This window comes from Clupea harengus, unplaced genomic scaffold (genome assembly GCF_900700415.2).
Source record: "Clupea harengus unplaced genomic scaffold, Ch_v2.0.2, whole genome shotgun sequence".
In the NCBI taxonomy this organism is placed as follows: domain Eukaryota; kingdom Metazoa; phylum Chordata; class Actinopteri; order Clupeiformes; family Clupeidae; genus Clupea; species Clupea harengus.
The window spans coordinates 1-7,842 of record NW_024879928.1 but is presented as its reverse complement, the minus strand read 5'-3'; the positions used below and the strand labels follow the sequence as shown (position 1 = coordinate 7,842).

Sequence of the window (7,842 nt, the reverse complement as noted above, 5' to 3'; positions counted from 1 at the left end):
TCCTCCTTTGAGCCAATGACCTGTAGGACATTTACACATTTTTTGCAAGTTATTCACCAATTTCCCAAGTGTTGCATTGCTTATTGCACATTTGCACTCAGGCTTCAGGTTACCATGAATCCACACAGGTGCGAATAAGGATGACAACACAGGAGAAAAGTTGACACACAAGACACAGCCTCCCCATCAACTTGGCCACAGCAATTTCCCCGCTTACAAACACTGAGTTGTCCCATCTAAATCTTCTGCCATATATTGTGTGTGAAACAATCAAATTCTGGTTTGACTACTGCCCGCTGGTGCAAAATCATTAAAATGGAGGTTACCTGGGATATGCAGTTCAGTTGGTCTGTAGAGTTTAAATCAGAATGAATGGGACCTTTGTAATTGTGGTGGCATACCTGGCCTTTCACATTCCAGAAGTATATTCAATGCACATCCCAGAGTTGTGGAAACTAGGACTTAACCCTTTACAGATAGTAACTATCCATTTGACTGGGCCATGTTAAGACTTCTTGTATCGAGTCAGTGGGACAAAGCACATGCATAAGCTCCCTACTTAAAGCTATTATATCAATGCAGTGCTTAAGTACAAGGGCTAAATAAGGTTTTGAAACACATTAATCCTCTTCACAGGACAGACTGCCTCCAAGATGAGCAATACTTCCTGGACACACTGAAGGCTTGAATATAACAAATAATTTCACACGACACCAAATTTAGTACATTGTTTTTTATTTTGTGAAGTGCAATAAAATGTTGTACACGTTGTGCTGTTGCTTCTCCACACGTTCACTTAGAGTGACCAGGTCTCCTCCCTTTGAGCCAATGACCTGTAGGACATTTACAAATTAGTTGCAAGTTATTTACCGATTTCCTCCAAGTGTTGCATTGCTTATTGCATGTTTGCACACAGGCTTCAGGTTACCATTAATCCACACAATGGTTCAGACAGGGATAACAATCTTCATCATAAGCTTGTGACACCAACTACCAAATTTGTGTACGGCCATATTAAGATTAACAGGATCTTACCTTACGGTGGCCATCAAGTGTTCCCTGGCTTATTGGTTTCACCTGAGAAGAAAAGATCAATTTAGAATTGTATTCAAATGGCCTTGCCATTATTTCCCTAATGTGGTGAAGTAGTTCAAATAACGGTTTACCACTCTTTAATTTTAAAGTTAAAGCAGTTTCACGTCAATTAAATTTAGGAACATTTGTGATGTGCATGGATCAATATGGACAATTCACACGAATCCCAGATTACAATGCTGCAGTAGTGCTCTGTTGAGACTGCTACATCTAAGTAAACTGATCACATACATGAGAGCTGGTTATTTGACCACCTTTCAGGAGATAATGAGGATGACTGAACACAGGAGAGAAGTTGAGAAGACGAGGCAGAGCCTTCCCATCAACTTGGCCACAGCACCTCTTTACACAGGTACTCCCCCCTCCCTGCTTTAACAAACACTGAGTTGTGCCATCCTTTTACCTCCATTTAAATCTTCTATGCCATATGTTCCATGTTAAATTATCAATTCTGGTTTGACTACAACTGCAGATTTTGCACCAGTGGGCAGTCGTCACACAAGCCTCAGGTTACCATTAATCCACACAGTGGTTCAGACAGGGATAACAATCTTCATCATAAGCTTGTGACACGTAACTACCAAACTCTTGTACACCATATTAAGATTTACAGGATCTTACCTTAGGGTGGCCATCCATCAAGTTATTCATGACTTATTGGTTTTCCCTGAGGTAAGAAAAAAAAGCTCCATTTAGAAGTGTATTCTAATAGCCTTTCCATTATTTCCCTAATGTGGTTAAAAAGTTCTCAGAACCGGTTACAATCGTCAGTTATCGCATCGGACGGCTTTTCCTATGTAACGAATTCATCAGAGAAGTTTGCATTTTACTTGCAGTTCACGAGGTTACCATTAATCCACAGTGGTTCAGACCAGGATAACAAGCTTCATCATAAGCTTGTGACACTTAACTACCAAATTATTGTACCATATTTTAAGATTAACAGGATTTTACCTTAGGGTGGCCATCAAGTGTTCTATGGCCTATTGGTTTCACCTGAGAAGAAAAGATCAATTTAGAATTGTAATCAAACAGCCTTGCCATCATTGCATGTAATGTGGTTAAGTAGTTCAAATAACAGTTTACCACACGTTAATTTTAAAGTTTGAGCAGTTTCACGTCAATGAAATTTAGGAACATTTGTGATGTGCATGGATCAATATGGACAATTCACACGAATCCCAGATTACAAAGCTGCAGTAGTGCTCTGTTGAGACTGCTACATCCAAGTAAACTGATCACATACATGAGCTGGTTATTTGACCACCTTTCAGGAGATAAGGAGGATGACTGAACACAGGAGAGAAGTTAAGACGAGGCAGAGCCTTCCCATCAACTTGGCCACAGCACCTCTTTACACAGGTACTCCCCCTCCCTGCTTTCACAAACTGTGCCATCCACTTACCCCCATTTAAATCTTTTATGCCATATGTTCTATGTTAAATTAGCAATTCTGATTTGACTGACTGCAGATTTTGCACCAGTGGGCAGTAGTCGCACAAGCCTCAGGTTACCATTAATCCACACAGTGGTTCAGACAGGGATAACAATCTTCATCATAAGCTTGTGACACGTAACTACCAAACTCTTGTACACCATGTTAAGATTTACAGGATCTTACCTTAGGGTGGGCCATCCATCAAGTTATTCATGACTTATTGGTTTTCCCTGAAAAAAAAAAAGAAAAAAGCGCCATTTAGAAGTGTATTCAAATAGCCTTTCCATTATTTCCCTAATGTGGTTAGAAAGTTCTCAGAACTGGTTACAATCGTCAGTTATCGCATCGGACGGCTTTTCCTATGTAACGAATTCATCAGAGAAGTTTGCATTTTACTTGCAGTTCACGAGGTTACCAGTAATCCAGTGGTTCAGACCAGGATAACAAGCTTTATCATAAGCTTGTGAAACTACCAAATTATTGTACCATATTTTAAGATTTACAGGATCTTACCTTAGGGTGGGCCATCCATCAAGTTATTCATGACGTATTGGTTTTACCTGAGAAAAAAAAAATATCCATTTAGAATAGTATTCAAACAGCCTTCCCATTAGTTCCCTTATGTGGCTAAAAAGTTTCTCAGAACAGTTTACAATCGTCAGTTATCGCATCGGACGGCTTTTCCTATGTAAAGATTTCATCAGAGAAACCACAGAAAAGGGGTTTGCATTTTACTTGCATTTCTCGAGAAATACTCACTTAATGCATGGCGGAGTGAAGCCGCAAATAGTCTGCTTCACTTTCCCCAGTCAAAACGACTAAGGATCAGACGTTCGGCCTGGACTTCCACAACGAGGCTTCCATTCGCAAATTGGTGTCACCACATGCCATGCCTCAACAAATTAAGGCAGGCGCCAAGTCTCCTATAAAAAAAGAATGCAATAATTAATACAACAGAAATATTAATATTTTAAAACATTGGTCATAGCACATGTAGCTAACGGGATTTAGTTGGCCTGCAACTGAATGGTGACCGGCCAAGCACAACCACGTGTTTCATGAGATCATGCTAGCTAACGTTAGCAGTTAGTCTTTAAGCACATATAACGTTAAGGAAATTAAGGTCAGAAAATTAACTGAACTGCTTCCATCGGCAATAATCATGCACAGAACACTTAATAAGTATTGTTCACAAAGCCAGTAAACCATCAAGGGCTTGCTAAAATATTGGCTAACGCTTGCTAATGTGTCCATTTAACGTTAGTGTAGGATCAAAACATAGAGCAAAACAACTCATTTTTGCAAGAAATCATAAACTTACCTTTAAGGTGGTTCCGAAGCACTGATCGTCGAAATATCTAGACTACACATAGCAATGTAAGTAGATGGCATCGCTGAAGGTACAAGCTTCCGTCCGACCGCACTAACGAAGGGAGAAAGGAATATAGAAACGTTGCTCACGGAAATTTATAGTAGTTGTGACGTAAGCTAGCCACGTGATTGAGTTTGACCAGTGATATCAAACATCCTACATATAGGACTTCTTCGTAACCCTTTTGCATTAAATTGATGTAGGCTAATGAATCTGTGAAATGCATAATGAACCTGTGAACACTATGGAGTAGGCTGACTTAAACTATGTTCCTCTAACCAGAAGCAGAAACTGTGAGGCTCCGTAGTAGTACAACGGAGCAAGTTTAACAGCAAGTCCATGTGAGTGATGTGACCTATACTTTCCCCGAAATGTACTATTTACATTTAGCCTACATTTAGTCATTTAGCAGACGCTTTTATGCAAAGCGACGTACAAAGGAGAGAACAATCAAGCTACGAGCAATAGAGACCTTGTGTAACAATAAATACTATTTTAGATAAGAAATAAAATAAAGTGCAGGAATGTAACTACTGTAAGTGCGAGTTAATTACTAGTTAGAGGAGATAGCATTAGAGGAAGGATAAGGAGAGGTAATAAAATGAAGAGGAAGGGAGAGGAAGTGCAAGTTAGGAAAGGAGGTAGCCTACTCTGAAGAGTTGGGTCTTCAAGAGCTTCTTAAAGGTAGAGAGGGACGCCCCTGCTCTGGTAGTGTTAGGCAGCTCGTTCCACCAAATGTAGCCTACCACTTTTACAACAACAGCAAGTAATGTAGATTTAGGTTGATACACTTGTGCATATTTCTATAATTTTATTGCCTTTATGATACATAGGCCTAACATACTGATCAACACCAACATAAGCAAGAACAAGCTTTTAGTCCTGTGCTGTAAATATGTGTAGGCCTACTAGTATGGTCCAGGTCAGATATCAGTTTTTTATTGTAGGTGGGCAATTCACAATTTTTTTAGTTATCCACCAAGCCAAGGACAATATAGTAAATACTTGACATGGATTTGAAAGTGGCCTATGATTTGAGCTCCACATGGTAAAAAAAAAAACAGACAGATGTCACAGAATTGTTTGTCTATGCTGTTCCCCCTTTTTGTCACTAGGGAGAGATATTTCAGCTGGGAGAACAGCTGGGTGAGAGAAAGTCCTGCAGCCGCAGTCTGCAGCACCATCCGCGCGCCGGTCTGCGGAGCGCGTCGCTATACTCAGACGGGATGGACAGAGACAAAACCGAGCCGGATCCATCCCATCACCGCAACGGGATCGTGGGATTACTCTACGGAGAGTTCATAGACATTATTAATGGAAAAGTTAGGTGTTCAGTTAGTTTGACAGACCATGCCCTAACAGTTCAGAAGATCACTTCGTCACCTGGACAGGGCAAGGTGGTTTTCGACTTGAATGACTGTGTCGGTTGCCGTGCATTCAAAGGAGAAGACAATGCAGACACCGGGGCTTACTTTTCAGCGTATTTTTATCCTTTCAAGAGAAAATGGTTGAGTTTCGGAATGGCCCGACAGAGGTTAGAGCAATGCTTTCGGGTTGCGCTCGCTCAGGACCCTCGCGCAAACCTCGAGGAGGCTGAACGGTGGGCTCGTGCTATTAGGGATGCTTCGTTTCGTCACTTACCTCGGAGCGATGGTGAGAAAAATGTTTTTTTATTTAAAATACCTGCATTTATACAGTTTTAGACAAAACAGGCAGAATGCTCAGGTAATCTTGGATGTTGACATTTGCTGTAAACTTATCGTCGTACCGGAGGTACCGGAGTGATGTGTGAGATAATCATAGTTCACATAATGACACTAAAGATAATTTAGCTTACTCTGTTTGGTTGTCTCGAGGAGGATTTCGCAAGACTTCTTCCTTGATATTAAAACCAGTCCTACTGCCTAGAGGTTATCAGCCCCCACTCATAGGCAATCACCTATAGAAGCATAATGAAGGCTATGCTCCAAAGTCCTACGTGGGAATCAGGTGAAGGCTAACAGTCAAAGGTTTAATCGCTGAAAATAGCTTCTTCTCATAAGTACGACACCGTAGTAGAAGACTGCAGTCATTAGCCTAAGGTTTTCAATCATAGGCAAGGTCAAATAAGACCACTGGGTCCTGCTGAGTACCCAAAACTCACATAAGAATGTAGCCATCTCAAATATAGACACACAGTTTCCAGATACTTCGTGGTGTAGGCAGTACAGTAAGTTCTCCCGCCTGAATGATCTTTCCCCACTGTGCTATGCATGTTGTGAACCCCCACTGATATATATTTATGGGGGTTTGGCTGGGCATTGAAAATGAAGTTGTTTGACTAGGGGCTCCAAAAAACAGAGCTCCAAAGCACCCACTATCCTATGAATTCGCTGAATAACTTGGGTCATATGACTTACTGTCATGTCAGCATTTTGTGTCTTTTGAGGTGTAGTATCAGCGCAGTCATTATTGCTGGAAAAAAAAGCTCAACCTTGTCCTGGGATCTTCAGTATGTTTCCTATGAGAACCAAACTGCGTAGGTTCGACACAGAGGTTCCCAAATCCGGGCCCTATTTGCAATCCAGAACAAGTCAGATATTGGATGTGACAGTGTGTCACCTGGAATGATGTGGCTGGACATGAGGGCTGGTGTTGACGGATGAATGACACTGAACTAAACCATCACCAAACCTCTGCTGTGTCCAAGAGCTCCTGTGGGCTGTCAGACTGCCAGAGGGAGTTTGTGACTTATCATCCTCCCTGGTCAGGCTCAACCTTGCCAAAGAGGGTCAGAGGAGGCTTAAGTACACTACCACACATCAATATTCTGGTGATACACGGATTGAAGTAGATTAAACCTGAAATCGAGGATATGATTTGCGGTGAAATATTATCCTTGTGGAATATGGGAAGTAACTCTGAGAGGAAGTCTCAGCAGGTTTTTTTTAACTGTTCCTGTCAGCTTTCTCACTGCCTTTTAAAGGCTGGAAAATCAAATGATTGTATGAATATCTCTCACTGACTAAGAAATACCTTTTCATTTCCAACATGCCTCAGATGTGCTGCAATGATATGATTAATTTATAACACGCACAATCCTGGGGCAGCCAATAATAACACATAAGAAATAACACAGGCGCTGGCCAACTCATCAAAGTACATATATGGTTCAGTAGTGGGCACCAATTATTTTCAAACCAGCGGCCTCTGCACACTCAAGTCTAAGCTCAGTTTTAATTAGTGAATTTGCATCCTTGCTTGTTCAGGACTGTGGTTCAGAAGCCTGACCAAGCTACATATACCTTATGGCAAGAATAGCGACAGAATTTGAGGATTTGGTGTAAGAAGTATTTTGTTGGTACAGTTAACAAGTCATTTTTCATGAATAAGAGCATAGGCAGATTCAACATATACAACAACTGTGATGCACCCTAAATAAAAGGGTGCCATGGTCTGACTGTGATGCACCCTAAATAAAAGGGTGCCATGGTCTGACTGTGATGCACCCTAAATAAAAGGGTGCCATGGTCTGATTGAGTACAAATGCATGATTAGTATCACAAGCATAACCAGGCAGCATGCTGGTCTGGAATTTCTGGTCTTGTGAAGGCTCAGTGCTCAGTTAGGGCTGTGAATTCATTTTAGGTGATTCCATTAAAGTGAGCAAAAATGGGTTTTGTGAAGTAATTTAAATGGTTGGCAATGGCTGTCTCTTTCATTTTAGATAAGGGCCTGTGAGAGGGAACATTTGTGCATGTCAGAGTTGAAGTGAATTAGTTTTCACGTCAGGGCACTCTGAAGGAAGTTTCCGTGAAAGGATGTTTTAATAGATGGCTTTGGAGAGCAGGGATTTTCTAATAACATATTATAACACCAAAGATGCAAAATCTTAAAGGATTGAAGTGCAGTGAAGAGTGTTCACTAACGACTGTCTATGTTGTTACTGGAAATAATT

The 7,842-nt window shown here is 41.0% G+C and overlaps 1 long non-coding RNA gene and 6 other non-coding genes across 7 annotated transcripts; all 7 read right to left on the bottom strand.

The window, feature by feature from the left end:
• Positions 1–718: 718 nt before the first annotated feature.
• On the bottom strand, positions 719–3,376 carry LOC122130769. The gene is made up of 7 exons (XR_006151957.1): positions 3,293–3,376; positions 3,047–3,093; positions 2,717–2,763; positions 2,050–2,091; positions 1,717–1,762; positions 1,036–1,077; positions 719–833 (listed from the first exon to the last, which is right to left on the bottom strand). It is a non-coding gene; the product is annotated as an uncharacterized LOC122130769 (long non-coding RNA).
• LOC122130778 lies at positions 913–982 on the bottom strand. The gene has a single exon (XR_006151964.1). It is a non-coding gene; the product is annotated as a small nucleolar RNA R38 (small nucleolar RNA).
• LOC122130777 lies at positions 1,594–1,663 on the bottom strand. Its single transcript, XR_006151963.1, has one exon. It is a non-coding gene; the product is annotated as a small nucleolar RNA R38 (small nucleolar RNA).
• LOC122130776 lies at positions 1,842–1,912 on the bottom strand. Its single transcript, XR_006151962.1, has one exon. It is a non-coding gene; the product is annotated as a small nucleolar RNA SNORD49 (small nucleolar RNA).
• Positions 2,594–2,663, bottom strand: LOC122130775. The gene has a single exon (XR_006151961.1). It is a non-coding gene; the product is annotated as a small nucleolar RNA R38 (small nucleolar RNA).
• On the bottom strand, positions 2,846–2,916 carry LOC122130780. Its single transcript, XR_006151966.1, has one exon. It is a non-coding gene; the product is annotated as a small nucleolar RNA SNORD49 (small nucleolar RNA).
• On the bottom strand, positions 3,171–3,241 carry LOC122130779. Its single transcript, XR_006151965.1, has one exon. It is a non-coding gene; the product is annotated as a small nucleolar RNA SNORD49 (small nucleolar RNA).
• Positions 3,377–7,842: the final 4,466 nt, after the last annotated feature.